The following is a 19,256-nucleotide window of genomic DNA, read 5'->3' as shown; positions in this document are numbered from 1 at the left end:
TAGGAAGTCAAGAAACACCTGGAGTAACAGGCAAATTTGGCCTTGGAATACGAAATGAAGCAGGGCAAAGACTAATAGAGTTTTGCCAAGAAAATGCACTGGTCATAGCAAACACCCTCTTCCAACAACACAAGAGAAGACTCTATACATGGACATCACCAGATGGTCAACACCGAAATCAGATTGATTATATTCTTTGCAGCCAAAGATGGAGAAGCTCTATACAGTCAGCAAAAACAAGACCGGGAGCTGACTGTGGCTCAGACCATGAACTCCTTATTGCCAAATTCAGACTGAAATTGAAGAAAGTAGGGAAAAACCACTAGACCATTCAGGTATGACCTAAATCAAATCCCTTATGATTATACAGTGGAAGTGAGAAATAGATTTAAGGGACTAGATCTGATAGATAGAGTGCCTGATGAACTATGGAATGAGGTTCGTGACATTGTACAGGAGACAGGGATCAAGACCATTCCCATGTAAAGGAAATGCAAAAAAGCAGAATGGCTGTCTGGGTAGGCCTTACATATAGCTGTGAAAAGAAGAGAAGCGAAAAGCAAAGGCGAAAAGGAAAGATATAAACATCTGAATGCAGAGTTCCAAAGAATAGCAAGAAGAGATAAGAAAGCCTTCTTCAGCGATCAATGCAAAGAAATAGAGGAAAACAGCAGATCCACAGCACAACCCAGGTTTAATTTTAACCTCCTGATAAGACTCCTTTGAAGGACACACAAGAAGAGCTATGGCCAGGATGTCATCTGCCTTTTTGTAACAGCTTGCTTCTAACATAATTAGTATTTCATATGACAAATTCTTTGTAAGAACTAAAATCTCCTTTTAAAGCTGAAGATCATCCAAGTGTTTCACCACCCCGGACCCAAGTTGGTAAATAACTAGTACTAAAAACTAAGCTGTATTGGGTTAGCCAAAAAGATCATTTGGGTTTTTCTGATGATGTTAGGGAAAACTCGAATGAACTCTTTGGCCGACTCAGTATTATGTTCAGCATCAGAGAGTCATCAGCATGTTCCATTAAAGAGTTTCTAGTCTTCCTTATGTTTCCACAAATATTTGTGTTTTATTTTTCTAGCATGTCTCATACCCTGCAATCTTTTAAAAACACATATAATTATCTTGTCTTCTTCACTTTGTAGATCATATATGCATCCCCTTTAAGCTTCCTTACTGCTACCCAAGTGTAATGATATTCCATGTTTCTTTGAATAAAAGTGGTTTGAATAAAATACTATTAAAAATTATTAATTCATTTATTTTTAAAAAATCTGATAGTGGTGGTGTATTTGTGGTCTTTGCACATGAACTGAATAAAAAGCTTTGTCAAGCTATGGGATCTGCAGAAATCCTTGACTTCTTCAGAGCTCTTGCATTTAACCACAGGCAACAGGTTAAAAACACACATGTCAGAAACCCACAAACCAGAAAGTGATGACAGCAGGCAAAGTGGAGAGCTGTAAAATTTTTATCATCGCATTTGAAGTGATCATGTTGCTAATTAATGGCAAAAATTCAAGTTCTAACAAGTGGCAGTTCCAGTCTGTGTTTAACCTTGCCATTTTGCTTTGTTTGTTGGGCTCTTCTTTCCCCTCCCCCATGTTTCCCTGTTTTGAAGTTCTTAGGTTACTTCTCTTATTCTCTGATTGGTGTAAACCTCTTAACCTTGATCTGGTCCCTTCAAAATTCTGATCAGTCAACTCTCCTGATGAGCAGCTGGTTTTATGTTAGTTGCTATGAACATGAGGTAGAAACACAAGCCTTTGCACCTTCATGCAATGATTAAGGATCCAGAAAGGCGGAGTTGTTGATGGACCTCTTCCTTACAGTCCGGCTGTTTCTGCTGTTGCTGTTTTTGCTGCTTCTTCTTCTCTTGCTCCTCCTTCTCCCCTCCCTTCTCCACCCCTGCCTCCTCTTCTCTTCCTTCTCCTTCTCCTTATTCTTCTCCTTCTTCTTTTTAAGTTTCCTGGAATTAGAGCTCATGACAAAAGAATAACACCAACAACAATTTTTAAAAAAGAGGCCTAGAGGACTGCCCTATTCCAATTAATTTTAGAGTCTTTGAAAGAGAAACCAACCTGTGTTCTCTTAGGTTTAAGAGAAGAACTTGTTTGTTTTACAATCCTAGATTAAAATTTGGGGTCCTAATGAAACTCCACTTTTCACATATTCTCTTTCAAACTTTTCAAAATGTCAAGGTTGGTAGTTTTCAAAAATTTGGTCTCAGGTCTTTACTCTTAAACATTATTAAGGACCCCAACAGTGAAAAATACAAATGTATCTTATTATGAAAATAGTTTCACCTCTAAAAAGGTGAAGAGACCTCTAAAAGTATGCCTACCACATTTTGAGGGCCACAGTTTAGAGATGTTTATTTTGCACCAGAGAAGTCGTTGGGATTCTGTCTGAACAAAGGAAATCAAGAAATCAGTCTCAGGGATTGCTTCTCAGCTTTTTAATGTCTCTAGGATTAGTTGACTTGAAATTTCCTGAGTTTTTCAAATGCAAACCACCCTCAGTGCAGGGACAGGATTGAAGGTGATGGGATGAAGATGAATAAACCAGACTTTCCTCACAAGTTCAAACAGAAGCATACTATTGTGCACTCTATACAAAAATTTTAAAAACTACTAACCCAGCAATCTAACAGTTCACCCAGGTCAACAGTGAAGTGAAAGAATAATATTATAACTTACCCATATTTCATTCATAAGATTCATATTTCACTTCATTTGTTTTCTTTTCTTTCCTTACACACACACACACACACACTTTTTTCCTGAATCATTTGGGATATTGCAGGCCTTATGACTTTTCACTCTATATCAGGATGTGTCTCTAAAGAAGAAGTACTCTTCTACAAAAACCCGTTGGGCTTAATGTTGATATAATATCATCCAGCACAAGTCTATAGTAAAATTTCCTCAGTGTCTTTTTGACTTCAGGCTCTGTTTAAGGATTATATGTAGCAATTTGTGGCCAGTTATTATGCTTTGCAAAAAAATGTTTAAATTTGAGAAATACAAGAGAGAAAAAGCCATGCCTAATCCTATCATGCCAGAACAACTTACATGACCATTTTACAGATTCATTTTCAGGATTTATATAGGCACTTGTTGCTCAGTTGTGTCCAATCCATTGTGACCCCATGGACTGCAGCATGCCAGGCTTCCCTGTCCTTCACCATCTCCCAGAGTTTGCTCAAACTCATGTCCATTGAGTCGATGATGCCATCCAACCATCTCATCTTCTGTTGACCCCTTCTCCTCCTTCAGTATTCCCCAGAATCAAGGTCTTTTCCAAGGAATTGGCTCTTCAAATCAGGTGGCCAAAGTACTGGAGCTTCAGCATCAGTCCTTCCAATCAGTATTTAGGACTTTCCTGGTGGCTCAGACTACAAAAAATCTATAGGCAGAGTGTTACATAATTGCAACTACAGTACATAGGATTTGGTATTCTGTTTGTTTTTAAATATCATTATGTCAAACCATTTCCATATTGTTTTGAGTCTTAAATAGTATGCAGCCATTAAAATTATTGAAGAACAAGAGAGCTGCTGTAATTTAGCCATTGTCCTAGTGTGAGAAGACATCTGTTATTTCTACTTTTTTAAAACTTAACTGTATATTATATTGTTTATACTGTGATTAAACTGTTGGGAATAGTTAGATAAAAAGAGAGCAATTGAGACGGGGAGTAGAAAGAAGTGAAGTAGGCTAGACAGCAGGGAGAGAATCTTTGTAATATAGCCTTTGAAGGGAAAAAGGCAGCTGAAATGAGATATAACTTTGTGTCTAGAAAGGTGATATAAACATTCAGGAGGTAGGGAGTGAAAGAGAGTTAATTAGGTCAATGGCCTGTTTTGTTCCCGTTGGATTTTACAGGAAGTTATCATGATTACTTTTCATACTGTTCATGGGGTTCTCAAGGCAAGAATACGGAAGTGGTTTGCCATTCACTTCTCCAGTGGACCACGTTTTGTCAAAATTCTCCACTGTGACCCATCCCTCTTGAGTCACTGATTCCTGAAATGTCGATGTTCACTCTTGCCATCTCCTGTTTGACCACTTCCAATTTACCCTGATTCATAGACCTAATATTCCAGGTTCCTATGCAATATTGTTCTTTATAGCAAAGGACTTTACTTCCATCATCAGTCACATTCACAAGGGCATTGTTTTCACTTTGGCTCCATCTTTTCATTCTGTTGACTAAAAAAGACATACAACTTGAGAGTTGTGCGAGTTAAGTTTTATTTGGGGCAAAATGAGGACTGTAGCTTGGGAGGCAGCATCTCAGATAGCTCTGAGAGACTGCTCCAAAGTGGCAGTTCAGTTTAATTCAGTTGCTCAGTCATATCCGATTCTTTGTGACCCCATGGACTGCAGCATGCCAGGCCTCCCTGTCCATCACCAACTCCCAGAGTTCACACAAACTCATGTCCATTGAGTCGGTCATACCATCCAATCATCTCATCCTCTGTTGTCCCCTTCTCCTCCTGCCTTCAATCTTTCCCAGCATCAGGATCTTTTCAAATGAGTCAGTTCTTCGCATCAGGTGGCCATACTATTGGAGTTTCAGCTTCATCATCAGTCCTTCCAGTGCACACTCAGGACTCAACTCTCAAGAGTCTTCTCCAACATCACAGTTCAAAAGATTTAATTCTTTGGCGCTCAGCTTTCTTTATAGTCCAACTCTCACATCCGTACATGACTCCTGGAAAACCCATAGCTTTGATTAGACGGATCTTTGTTGGCAAAGTGATGTCTCTGCTTTTGAATATGCTGCCTAGGTTGGTCATAACTTTCCTTCCAAGGAGCAAGCGTCTTTTAATTTCATGGCTGCGGTCACCATCTGCAGTGATTTTGGAGCCCAGAAAAATAAAGTCTGTCATTTGTTTCCACTGTTTCCCCATCTATTTGCCATGAAGTGATGGGACTGGAAGCCATGTTCTTAGTTTTCTGAATGTTGAGCTTTAAGCCAACTTTTTCACTCTCTTTCACTTTCATCACAAGGCTCTTTAGTTCTTCTCTTTCTGCCATAAGAATGATGTCATCTGAATATCTGAGGTTATTGATATTTCTCCCGGAAATCTTGATTCCAGCTTGTGCTTCATCCAGCCTGGCATACCCTGGGCCAGAGGTCAGGGGCAGTGGCCGAGAGGAGCTACCTGGTGCCCGAGGTCAGGGGCATCTGCCAAGAGAAGGTACCCCACGCCCGAGGCCAGGGGCAGCGGCGGAGAGGAGCTACGGCGCACCCGAGGTCAGGGGCAGCAGCCTAGAGGAGCTACCCTGTGCCCGAGGTCAGGGGCGGCGGCCTAGAGAAGCTACCCGGCACCCAAGGTCAGGGGCGGAGACCGAGAGGAGCTACCCCATGTCCAAGGTAAGGAGCAGGGTCTGCGCTTTCCTGGAGCAGCCATGAAGAGAGACCCCATGTCCAAGGTAAGTGAAACCCAAGTAAGAGGGTAGACACTGAGAGAGGGGATCAGAGGGCAGACAGACTGAAACTACAATCGCAGACAACTAGCCATTCTGATCACATGGACCACAGCTTCGTATAACTCAAACTAAGCCATGCGATATGGGGCCACCCAACATGGACGGGTCATGGTGGAGAGGTCTGACGGAATGTGGTCCACTGGAGAAGGGAATGTAAACCACTTCAGTATTCTTGCCTTGAGAACCCCATGAACAGTATGAAAAGGCAAAAAGATAGGACTCTGAAAGATGAACTCCTCAGGTCGGTAGGTGCCCAATATGCTACTGGAGATCAGTGGAGAAATAACTCCAGAAAGAATGAAGGGTTGGAGCCAAAGCAAAAACAACACCCAGTTGTGAATGGGACTGGTGATAGAAGCAAGGTTTGATGCTGAAAAGAGCAGTATTGCATAGGAACCTGGAATGTTAGGTCCATGAATCAAGGCAAATTGGAAGTGGGCAAATAGGAGATGGCAAGAGTGAATGTCAACATTCTAGGAATCAGTGAACCAAGATGGACTGGAAAGGGTGAATTTAACTCAGATGACCATTATATCTACTATTGCGGGCAGGAATCCCTTAGAAGAAATGGAGTAGCCATCATGGTCAACAAAAGAGTCTGAAATGCAGTACTTGAATGCAATCTCAAAAATGACAGAATGATCCCTGTTCATTTCCAAGTAAACCATTCAATATCATGGTAATCCAAGTCTATGCCCCTACCAGTAATGCTGAAGAAGCTGAAGTTGAACAGTTCTATGAAGACCTACAAGACCTTTTAGAACTAACACCCCAAAAAGATATCCTTTTCATTATAGGGGACTGGAATGCAAAAGTAGGAAGTCAAGAAACACCTGGAGTAACAGGCAAATTTGGCCTTGGAGTACAGAATGAAGCAGGGCAAAGGCTAATAGAGTTCTGCCAAGAGAACACACTGGTCATAGCAAACACCCTCTTCCAACAACACAAGAGAGACTCTACACATGGACATCACCAGATGGTCGACACCGAAATCAGACTGGTTATATTCTTTGCAGCCAAAGATGGAGAAGCTGTATACAGTCAGCAAAAACAAGACCAGGGGCTGACTGTGGCTCAGACCATGAACTCCTTATTGCCAAATTCAGACTTAAATTGAAGAAAGTAGGGAAAACCACTAGACCATTCAGGTATGACCTAAATCAAATCCCTTATGATTATACAGTGGAAGTGAGAAATAGATTTAAGGGACTAGATCTGATAGAGTGCCTGATGAACTATGGATGGAGGTTCATGACATTGTACAGGAAACAGGAATCAAGACCATCCCCAAGAAAAAGAAATGCAAAAAAGCAAAATGGCTGTCTGAGGAGGCCTTACAAATAGCTGTGAAAAGAAGGCAAGCCAAAAGAAAAGGAGAAAAGGAAAGATATACCCATTTGAATGTAGAGTTCCAAGGAATAGCAAGGAGAGATAAGAAAGCCTTCTTCAGTGATCAATGCAAAGAAATAGAGGAAAACAATTGAATGGAAAAGACTAGAGATCTCTTCAAGAAAATTAGAGATACCAAGGGAACATTTCATGCAAAGATGAGCTCAGTAAAGGACAGAAATGGTAGGGACCTAACAGAACCAGAAGATATTAATAAGAGATGGCAATAATACGCCAAAGAACTGTACAAAAAAGATCTTCACGACCCAGATAATCACAATGGTGTGATCACTGACCTAGAGCCAGACATCCTGGAATGTGAAGTCAAGTGGGCCTTAGGAAACATCACTACAAACAAAGCTAGTGGAGGTGATGGAATTCCAGTTGAGCTATTCAAATCCTGGAAGATGATGCTGTGAAAGTGCTGCACTCAATATGCCAGCAAATTTGGAAAACTCAGCAGTGGCCACAAGACTGGAAAAGGTCAGTTTTCATTCCAATCCTTAAGAAAGGCAATGCCAAAGAATGCTCAAACTACCGCACAATTGCACTTATCTCACACGCTAGTAAAGTAATGCTCAAAATTCTCCAAGCCAGGCTTCAGTAATACATGAACCATGAACTTTCAGGTGTTCAAGCTGGTTTTGGAAAAGGCAGAGGAACCAGAGATCAAATTTTCAACATCTGCTGGATCATAGAAAAAGCAAGAGAATTCCAGAAAAACATCTACTTCTGCTCTATTGACTATGCCAAAGCCTTTGACTGTGTGGATCACAATAAACTTTGGAAAATTCTGAAATAGATGGGAATAATAGACCACCTGACCTGTCTCTTGAGAAACCTGTATGCAGGTCAGGAAGCAACAGTTAGAACTGGACATGGAACAACGGACTGGTTCCAAATAGGAAAAGGAGTACATCAAGGCTGTATATTGTCACCCTGTTTATTTAACTTCTATGCAGAGTACATCATGAGAAACGCTGGGCTGGAGGAAACCCAAGCTGGATACAAGATTGCCAGGAGAAATATCAATAACCTCAGATATGCAGATGATACCACCCTTATGGCAGAAAGTGAAGAGGAACTCAAAAGCCTCTTGATGAAAGTGAAACAGGAGAGTGAAAAAGTTGGCTTAAAGCTCAACATTCAGAAAACTAAGATCTTGGCATCTGGTCCCATCACTTCATGGCAAATAGATGGGGAAACAGTGGAAACAGTGGCTGACTTTATTTTTCTGGGCTCCAAAATCACTGCAGATGGTGATTGCAGCCATGAAATTAAAAGATGCTTACTCCTTGGAAGGTAAGTTATGACCAACCTAGACAGCATATTTAAAAGCAGAGACATTACTTTGCCAACAAAGGTCCATCTAGTCAAGGCTATGGTTTTTCCAGTAGTCATGTATGGATATGAGAGTTGGACTATAAAGAAAACTGAGTGCTGAAGAACTGATGCTTTCGAACTGTGGTGTTGGAGAAGACTCTTGAGAGTCCCTTGGACTTCAAAGAGGTCCAACCAGTCCATCCTAAAGGAGATCAGTCCTGGGTGTTAATTGGAAAGACTGATGTTGAAGCTGGAACTCCAATACTTTGGCCACGTGATGCGAAGAGCTGACTCATTTGAAAAGACCCTGATGCTGGGCAAGATTCAGGCAGGAGGAGAAGGGGACGACAGAGGATGAGATGGTTGGATGGCATCACCAACTTGATGGACATGGGTTTGGGTGGACTCCGGGAGTTGGTGATGGACAGGGAAGCCTGGCATGCTGCGGGTTCATGGGGTCGCAAATAATCGGGCATGACTGAGCAACTGAACTGAGCTGAACCCTGCATATAAGTTAAATAAGCAGGGTGGCAATATAACCCGTTGACATACTCCTTTCCTAATTTGGAACCAGTCCATTTTTCCACATCCAGTTCTAACTGTTGCTTCCTGAACTGCGTACAGATTTCTCAAGAGGCAGGTCAGGTGGTCTGTTATTCCCATCTATTTCAGAATTTTCCGCAGTTGTGATCCACACAAAGGTTTTGGCATAGTCAATAAAGCAGAAATAGATGTTTTTCTGGAACTCTCTTGCTTTTTCAATGATCCAGCGCATGTTTGCAATATGATCTCTGGTTCCTCTGCCTTTTCTAAAACCAGCTTGAACATCAGGAAGTTCACAGTTCGCATATTGCTGAAGCCTGGCTTGGATAATTTTGAGCATTACTTTACTAGTGTGTGAGATGAGTGCAATTGTGTGGTAGTTTGAGCATTCTTTGGCATTGCCTTTCTTAAGGATTGGAATGAAAATGGACCTTTTCCAGTCCTGTGGCCACTGCTGAGTTTTCCAAATTTGGTGCAATATTGAGTACAGCACTTTCTCAGTATCATCTTTTAGGTTTTGAAATAGCTCAACTGGAATTCCATCACCTCCACTAGCTTTGTTTATAGTGATGCTTCCTAAGGCCTACTTGACTTCACACTCTAGGATGTCTGGCTGTAGGTGTGATCATACCATCATGGTTATCTGAATCATGAAGATATTTTTGTACAGTTCTTCTGTGCATTCTTGCCACCTCTTCTTAATATCTTCTGCTTCTGTTAGGTCCATACCATTTCTGTCCTTTATTGAGCTTATCTTTGCATGAAATGTTCCCTTGGTAACTTTAATTTTCTTGAAGAGATCTCTAATCTTTCCCATTCTATTGTTTTCCTGTATTTCTTTTCATTGATTCCTGAGGGAGGCTTTCTTATCTCTCCTTGTTATTCTTTGAAACTCTGCATTCAGATGGGTATATCTTCTTTTTCTCTTTTGCTTTTCACTTCTTTTCTCTTTACAGCTACTTACAAAACCTCCTCAAAGAGCCATTTTGCTTTTTGCATTTCTTTTTCTTGGGGATGGTCTTGATCCCTGTCTCCTGTACAGTGTCACAGACCTCTGTCCATAGTTCACCAGGCACTCTGTCTATCAGAGCTAGTCCCTTGAATCTATTTCTCACTTCCACTGTATAGTCAGGGATTTGATTTAGGTCGTACCTCAATGGTCTACTTGTTTTCCCCACTTTTCTTCAATTTAAGTCTGAATTTGGCAATAAGGAGTTCATGATCTGAGCCACAGTCAGCTCCCAGTCTTGTTTTTGCTAATTGTATGGAGCTTCTCCATCTTTGGCTGCAAAGAGTATAATCAATCTGATTTCAGTGTTGGCCATCTGGTGATGTTCACGTGTAGAGTCTTCTCTTGTGTTGTTGGAAGAGGGTGTTTGCTATGACCAGTGCATTTTCTTGGCAAAACTCTATTAGTCTTTGCCCTGCTTCATTCCGTATTCCAAGGCCAAATGTGCCTGTTACTCCAGGTATTTCTTGACTTCCTACTTTTGCATTCCAGTCCCCTATAATGAAAAGGATATCTTTTTGGGGTGTTAGTTCTAAAAGGTCTTGTAGGTCTTCATAGAACCATTCAGCTTCAGCTTCTTCAGCATTACTGGTAGGGGCATAGACTTGGATTACCATGATATTGAATGGTTTGCCTTGGAAACAAGCAGAGATCATTCTGTTGTTTTTGAGACTGCATCCAAGGACTGAATTTTGCACTCTTTTATTGACTATGATGGCTACTCCATTTCTTCTAAGGGATTCTTGCCCACAATAGTAGACATAATGGTCATCTGAGTTAAGTTCACCCATTCCAATCCATTTTAGTTTGCTGATTCCTAAAATGTCGATGTTCACTCTTGCCATCTCCTGTTTGACCACTTCCAATTTGCCTTGATTCATGGACCTAATATTCCAGGTTCCTATGCAATATTGCTCTTTACAACATCGGACCTTGCTTCCATCACCAGTCACATCCACAGCTGGGTCTTGTTTTTGCTTTGGCTCTGTCTCTTCATTCTTTCTGGAGTTATTTCTCCACTGATCTCCAGTAGCATATTGGGCACCTACCGACCTGGGGAGTTCCTCTTTCTGTGTCCTGTTTTTTTGCCTTTTCATACCATTGATGGGATTCTCAAGACAAGAATACTGAAGTGGTTTGCCATTCAGTGGGGAAGGTCAATATATAAGGTTTTGGTGAAGGGGGAGTTCAGTACCATGAAGCACTCATTTTACGAAAGGTTTTTTGTTAGATCTGATGTCACCATGAAGGGATTTAGTGCTTCTCTAGATATGAGGAGATGCAAGGATTAAGATCATGAAATCTGCTCCTAAAAATACCAAAGTATCTAAAGACCTGTCCCACCAGATTCCCTGGAACACAGAGTGCCTCACTCTACCCTCAACTCCCTCCAGGGTTGTTGAAGATCAACATCTATAGCAGCATGGGGTTCAATCTCCATAGAGGCAGATAGAAAATGCCTTTATTGTTCACTCCTTGGCAATGGCCTTGGTAAGTGCCAATTTGTAGTCGACAGTTCTTTCTGGAGTTATTTCTCTACCCTTCTCCAATAGCATATTGGGCACCTGCCGACCTGGGGAGGTCATCTTTCAGTGTCCTGTCTTTTTGCCTTTTCATACTGTTCATGGGGTTCTCAAGGCAAGAATACTGAAGAGGTTTCACATTCCTTTGTCCAGTGGATCATGTTCTGTCAGAACTCTTCACCATGATCTATACATCTTGGACTGCCTTTCAGGGCATGGCTCATAGTTTCATTGAGTTCAGGCTGTGGTCCATGTGATCAGTTTGGTTAGTTTTCTATGATTGTGGTTTTCATTCTGTCTGCCCTCTGATGGACAAGGATAAGAGGCTTATGGAAGTTTCCTGATGGGAGAGACTGAGTTTGGGGGAAACTGGGTCTTGTTCTGATGGGTGGGGCCATGCTCAGTAAAACTTTAATCCAATTTTCTGTTGATGGGTGGGGCTGTGTTCCCTCCCTATTGTTTTGCCTGAGGCCAAACTATGATTAAATTTGATAAACAAAGTGCCTGAACTATGGAGATTTCTTACATTGTACAGGAGGAAGCGATTAAGACCATCTCCAAGAAAAATAAGAAAGCCTTCCTCAGTGATCAGTACAAAGAAATAGAGGAAAACAATAGAATGGGAAAGACTAGAGATCTCTTCAAGAAAATTAAAGATACCAAGGGAACATTTCATGCAAAGGTGGACTCAATAAAGGACAGAAATGGTATGGACCTAACAGAAGCAGAAGATATTAAGAAGAGATGGCAAGAATACACAGAAGAACTGTACAAAAAAAATCATGGTCCAGATAACCACAATGGTGTGATCACTCACCTAGAGCAAGACATCCTGGAATGCAAAGTTAAGTGGGCCTTAGGAAGCATCACTATGAACAAAGCTAGTGGAAGTGAAGGAATTCCAGTTGAGCTATTTCAAATCCTAAAAGATGATGCTGTGAAAGTGCTGCACTCAATATGCCAGCACATTTGGGAAACTCAGCAGTAGCCACAGGACTGGAAAAGGTCCATTTTCATTCCAATCCCTAAGAAAGGCAATGCCAAGGAATGTTCAAACTACTGCAGAATTGCACTCATCTCACAAGCTAGTAAAGTAATGCTCAAAATTATCCAAGTCAGGCTTCAACAGTATGTGAACCATGAATTTCCAGATGTGAAAGCTGGATTTAGAAAAGGAAGAGGAACCAGAGATCAAATTGCCAACATCAATTGGATCATAGAAAAAGCAAGAGAATTCCAGAAAAACATCTTCTGCTCTATTGACTATGCCAAAACTTTTGACTGTGGGAATTATGGAAAACTGTGGAAAATTCTGAAAGAGATGGGAATACCAGGCCACCTTACCTGCCTTCTAAGAAACCTGTATGCAGGTCAAGAAACAACAGTTAGAACAGTACATGGAATAATGGAGTGGTTCCAAATTAGGAAAGCAGTACGTCAAGGCTGTATATTGTCACCCGGCTTATTTAACGTCTATGCAGAGTACATCATGTGAAATGCCAGGCTGAATGAAGTACAAGATGGACTCAAGATTTCCAGGAGAAATATCAATAAACTTAGATACGCTGATGACACCATCCTTATGGCAGAAAGTGAAAAGGAGCTAAAGAGCCTCTTGATGAAAGTGAAAGAAAGTGAAAAAGTTGGCTTAAAGCTCAACGTTCAGGAAACTAAGATCACGGCATCCAGTCCCATCACTTCATGGCAAATAGGTGGGGAAACAATGGAAACAAATGACAGACTTTATTTTTGGGGGCTCCAAAATCACTGCAGATGGTGACTGCAGCCATGAAATTAAAAGATGCTTACTCCTTGGAAGAAAAGTTATGACCAACCTAGATAGCATATTAAAAAGCAGAGACATTACTTTGCCAACAAAGGTCTGTCTAGTCAAAGCTATGGTTTCTCCAGTAGTCATGTATGAATGTGAGAGTTGGCCCCTAAGAAACCTGAGCGCCAAAGAATTGATGCTTTTGAACTGTGGTGTTGGTGAAGACTCTTGGACTGCAAGGAGATCCAACCAGTCCATCCTAAAGGAAATCAGTCCTGAGTGTTCATTGGAAGGACTGATGTTGAAGCTGAAACTCCAATACTTTGGCCATCTGATGGGAAGAACTGACTCCTTGGAAAAGACTCTGATGCTGGGAAAGATTGAAGGCAGGAGGAGAAGGGGACAACAGAAGATGAGATAGTTGGATGGCATCACCGACTCAAAGGACGTGAGTTTGAGTAGGTGCTGGGAGATGGTGATGGACAGGGAAACCCGGTGTGCAGCAGTCCATGGGGTTGCAAAGAGTCGGACACGACTGAGCAATTGAACTGTTCTGATCGTGATTACTCCTGAATTTATGGAACTTGTACTGAAAAGGGAAGTTTTCCATTTACTAGGTGATGCTGCTGCTGCTGCTGCTACTAAGTTACTTCAGTAGTGTCCGACTCCTAGTGACCCTCATGGACTGCAGCCTACCAGGCTCCTCTGTCCATGGGATTTTCCAGGCAAGAGTACTGGAGTGGATTGCCATTGCCTTCTCCGTAGGTGATGCTAGTTATATTAATAAAATCTACAGAAAGCTTTTATGAGATTAGGAAGTGGGATCATTTTTGTGAATACCGTATAATATTTTCATTATTTTAGATTTCTTTTAAGATAATAACCCAGGTGAGAGTGCTAGGTTAAAAAATATATATGGCCCTTTATGTTTCGATCCACATTGTCAAATTGTTTTCCAAAAGAATAGTAATATTTTATTTACATACCCCCTCATATCCATGGACTGTCCTCAGTGTACAATTACCCGCCAGTGGGAATTTTCATCTTTAATATGTAAGAAATGATTCTTCGTTGTTTTAATTTGCATTTCTGATTATGAAATAAAATCAATAGACCTTTTTTTATTCTAGGTTTGCTCTTTTATTTCTAATAAGTTAAAGAATTTCTGTTCTTTATTCATTTTATCATTATGGTAGTGCTGTTTCTCACCAATTTGCTTGTTGTTTTTTTGTTTTGTTTTGTTTTAAATGTAAATATTTTCTCTAAGCCAGTCTTTGGCCTTAATAACCCTACTATTATTATTATTTGGAGAAGGCAATGGCAAGCCACTCCAGTACTCTTGCCTAGAAAATCCCATGGATGGAGGAGCCTGGTAGGCTGCAGTCCATGGGGTCGCTACAAGTCGGACTCGACTGAGAGACTTCACTTTCACTTTTCACTTTCACACAATGGAGAAGGCAATGGCAACCCACTCCAGTGTTCTTGCCTGGAGAATCCCAGGGACGGCAGAGCCTGGTGGGCTGCCATCTATGGGGTCGCACAGAGTCGGACACAACTGAAGCGACTTAGCAGCAGCAGCAGCATTATTATTATTATTATTTTGCAGTATAATCTGTTGCTCTTTTCCTTTGTATTTACTTCTAAGCTTAGGAAGTTATTGCCTCAGGGATCTGGTTAAGTTCCGTTTAACGTGCTTTGTCATATAGTAAGAGGTAAGGGAAAAAAGTTTTTTCCAAATTATCAAGTCATCATTGCTATACTAGGTAAAAAATACTTTCTCTCTTTATTGTTTTGTGATATATTTTATTATAAATTATTCCATATTTGTCTGTTTCTGGGCTATCCAATCTCTTTTACTGATGTAAATAATTCTTATAAATGTTTAAGCATGGAGCATTTTCTCTTTTTTATTACACTTTAGAGTTTTTGTAAGTGGACAGTAGATATGTGATGGATCAAAATATTACAAATTGATCTCAGGCAGAAGAGTTGGGGCAAAATAGAAGAAACATTATTTTATGCGGGTTTTTCTGACCACCTGGTCCTGTGTAGTTCTTGCAACATTTACTTAATATATTTCTTTCAGTGCTGCTTCAAATTTTATTTCAAAATTGAGGGGGAAATTTTGAAAATAAATGATAAAATGAATAAATTGTATTTGCCTTTGTTAAAGGTGGAATTTAAGGAAAAATTCTGATGATTGTTTATTTGGGCAATCTCTTGTTATTTATTTATTTATTTACCTATCTATTTGTTTGTTTTATTTTTATTTGTGGTGAATAGTCTTTCCCCAGTAAGACTGCAGCTCTTTTGATTATGGAAGATATTCCTTTCCTTGCCATTGTACTTAGTACTGTGTTCTGTGTATTGACAAATATCTGAGCTTAATAGGAGGGTGGGGACTTTAGCATAGATGTTATGTAAGGAACTGTCACCTTCTTTTAGAATCAGTCATCCCCGTGAAGTCAAGAGAGGCAATAAGGCATAATGGGATAGGAAGCTTGTGTGGTAGCCCTGACTCCAACGCCGATTAATTACCTGTTTGGACCTCAGTTTCTTTATCAGTAGAATGAATTGGTTAGCTTAGTGGCCCAAAATGTCTTTCCCATGCTCATATCCTGTGATTCTCTTTCTATGATATTTTACCACTAAGAATCCTTGTATCCACTTTGCTTTCTAAAATAAGTAAAATGGAAAAGACAAAATAAAAACCAGAGCTTAATTACAGTTTTGCTATAGTTCTAGAGAACTATGCTTCCCTTGTGGCTCAGACGGTAAAGCGTCTGCCTACAATGAGGGAGAACTGGGTTAGATCCCTGGGTCGGGAAGTTCCCCTGGAGAAGGAAATAGCAATCCACTCCCGTATTCTTGCCTGGAAAATCCCATGGATGGAGGAGCCTGGTAGGCTATAGTCCATGGGGTGGCAAAGAGTCGGACATGACCGAGCCACTTCACTTCACTTAGAGAACTATACCCTGATTTGAATTTTAACTCCATCACTTACTGTAAGCTGTACAACCTTGGGGAGGTTGCTTTACTTCTGAATGTTTCCTTATTTGCAAAATAGGGGTGATGAGATAGCAGAGCCTGCCTAATGGTATCCTTGTAAACACTAAATGAGATGATGCGTCTAGATATTCACTCCGTCTCTGGTAAACATGAATATGAACTATGAAAATGATGAAGAGATTGGAGAACAGTTAGGTCTCAGACAAGCAGAAATGAGAAGAAAGAATTCACAGAGCAAGTATTAATAGTGAGGGTAGGATCAAGTTTGGTCTGTGTGTGAGCCCTGAAGAAGATGGCTAGTTTAGACATTTACAAGCTGGAGGTAGCAATCTCTCAGTGGTTTTGGCTGGTGATGCTGCACAGAATGACAGGGCTGTCATGTGGGGATCACATACCATTCCGCTGAATCATGTTGGTTATGGTGCCAGATTGGGCCCCAGCAAAGTCTGGGGAGGAAACAGAGATGCTGAAAAAAAGTTGCGTTTTTGTTTTTTTTTTTTTTTGAAAATTGGCTGCTTCTGTGTCCTAAAGATCCTGCGTCTGCTTATCCAAGAATTAGCTGGAGGGAAAGGAGGAAGGCTTGGTTTGAGCTGGCTGTGCCTGTGTCCCCGAGCAAGTTGTGTGAGAAGAGGACATAATGTCTGATTCGGGGCCTCTGTGTGTCAAACACGAGTGGGAGTGAGCATCGGGTACATGTGGCCCTCAGTGTCCAGAGCCTCTTACTAACTCTTCTACCTTGCAGGGCTGGTTCAGGCTCTTGCTATCATTTGTCAGGATCCCCTGAGAACTAACTTTGAGTATGGTGAAATGAGAGGGGAATAGCGAATGAACTGCCGGAAGTCTCCAGTCAGATGACAGAACTAAAGGTGTAATCCATGGTAGAGTCCTTCCTCAGAGTCCTTATTTTGGCTCCTGGGGCTAAAGTTGTAAGGCTTGTAGAGTATACCTAATATTAGAAGCTGCATCATCGTGTTTTTATTTCTGATAATTAGCGTCTTTGCTTCTATTACTTGTAGCTAAGGATCATCTCTCTAGTCAAATTTTGCCAAAAAGCTCAGCCGTCGTGGTGAGTGGCCACCTCAGGGCCCACCAGCACGGCCCTCGAGGATCCCAGAGCCCAGTCACGGGCCTGTATCCACAGCCACCCTGTGGTCATCTTCAGCAGGTCCACATGCAGATGCTATACTGAGGTAAGACTTTAACCTCAGACGGTGGTGACAAGTTGTTGAATGAGAGAAATTCAACAGACATTTGAGCTCAGCTGTAAAAATTGGATTTTACCTTAGGAAGCAGGTATGTGTAAGTGTAACTTGCTTCAGAGTACTTGGAGATTGTTGATTTGAGAACAAAATATTGCTTCAGTAATCTTTTTCTTAGCTCTTGCAAAATCCTAGATGTTGTCAGGTTGTCGAGGTCAGGGAAGATAAGGTGGGAGAGTTAACCACACTGGGTAATTTGCTGCCCTTTTGGATATGTCAATAGGGAATATTTCCTATGGAATCGTTACTTAAGGTACTCCTAATTTGGATAAATATCTCTTTATGTTCTGTTTTTTTATGGGCAAAGAATGAACTGTGCTTCCTATTTGGTTCATGATCTTAGATTATTAGAAAAGGTCAGTGATCACAGTCGTGGGGAGGATTGGTTTAATCCTCCTCAAATTAACTACAGATTGAAGTTGAGAATTTAAAGACAGACTTGGTCAGGTGCTTAGGGCATTTAAATATCACTGAAGTTTAGCTTTAAATTATACTCAGGGTAGCTCTGAAATTAGATACAGTGGACTCTTAAGTAAAGGTAACTGGCCATTTGTGCCGGTAATTCATTAAGTTCAGTTTTTCCTCAGCTTATGTATCTCTTGACTTATTTTCCACTTCTCAGAGAGATTGAATTCAGAAGCCTTTTTTTCTGGAAGCGTTACGTAGAGACAGGCTTCTTTGTGTGTGTGTGTGTGTGTGTGTGTGTGTTCTCTTTTTCCAAATATAAACGAAGGGAAGGAGGGCAAGCAGTGGACACATTTAAAGTAGGCAGAACCTTTCATCTTTGTTCTTCACCTTAACATAGTCTGCTTCATTGTCACCTAAGGCCTCATCCCTACTGACGCCATATGACGCCCTTTGTGTGGGACATATATCAGGAGTAGGGTTGCCCAGAGGTAGGAGGCATAGGTCCCATCCCTAGAGGGTTTATTCAAACTGAGAAGGCAGAACATAGGCTTAGAAAGAAAGATGATCTAAGATAACCCATGCTATTAATACATTCTAAATGATTAGTATAGGCAGTAAATAGTAGAGGATTTTAAAAATGACTGGGTCTTAGAAATCTGTTGTATGATTCCTGCCCTCTGGAGGCTCAGTTATCAAGCTCTGGTGATTTTTTGAATTCTTCTCCCTTGTTTAACCTTTAAAATGAAGAGCTGAGACTAGTTGATGATTGAGATGATTTTAGTTATGAGGTGATGGGGTTGTCTAACCTTTTGTGTTACCAAATAATGGTTAAGAGCCTGAACTCTGAAGTCAGAGTTTGGATCTTGGTTCTATATCCTATTAGCCATGTGACCTTGGATAAGTTATTTACCTATTGTGCTTCAGTTTCCTCATCTGTAAAATATGGATAATAATAGTACTATTTGAGAAGTTCATTGTGAGGATTAAATTAATAAATATTTATAAAAGCCATAGAACGTGCTTGACACATAGTAAATGCTATTTAAGTGCTTGTTAAATAAGAGAGTGTTAGTTGCTCAGTCGCTCACTCTTTTCGACCCCATGGACCGTAGTCCACCAGGCCCCTCTGTCCATGGGATTCTCCAGGAAAGAATACTGGGGGCGGGGGGGGGTTGTCATTGCCTTCTTCAGGGGATTGTCCTAACGAAGAATCAAACCCGGGTATCCTGCATTGCAGGCAGATTCTTTACCATCTGAGCCACCAGAGAAACTATTTGCTCTTCCTGTTTTCCTGTCAAGACTTAAGACCTGGGATGGTGATCTTCCTTTGGTCAATTCTGAATCTTAGGAAGATGGCAATTAACAAATATCAGTCTCTCTTCCAAGCACAATTGACCCTATTAAAAACTGGTTTCCTACTCTAATCTAGCCTCTCCCTTCATAGCTCCATCCTCATGCTGGTACCACAGAAGGAACAGCTGAATGAAAAATACCTCAGTTCTCTTTCTG

General features: G+C 40.9%; 1 pseudogene; it reads left to right on the top strand.

The window, feature by feature from the left end:
• Positions 1-19,256, top strand: part of LOC129644107 (uncharacterized) — a 58,029-nt pseudogene that overhangs the window by 17,090 nt on the left and 21,683 nt on the right.

This window comes from Bubalus kerabau, chromosome 1, assembly GCF_029407905.1.
Source record: "Bubalus kerabau isolate K-KA32 ecotype Philippines breed swamp buffalo chromosome 1, PCC_UOA_SB_1v2, whole genome shotgun sequence".
Classification (NCBI taxonomy): domain Eukaryota; kingdom Metazoa; phylum Chordata; class Mammalia; order Artiodactyla; family Bovidae; genus Bubalus; species Bubalus kerabau.
This window is presented reverse-complemented; position numbering and strand designations above follow the sequence as displayed.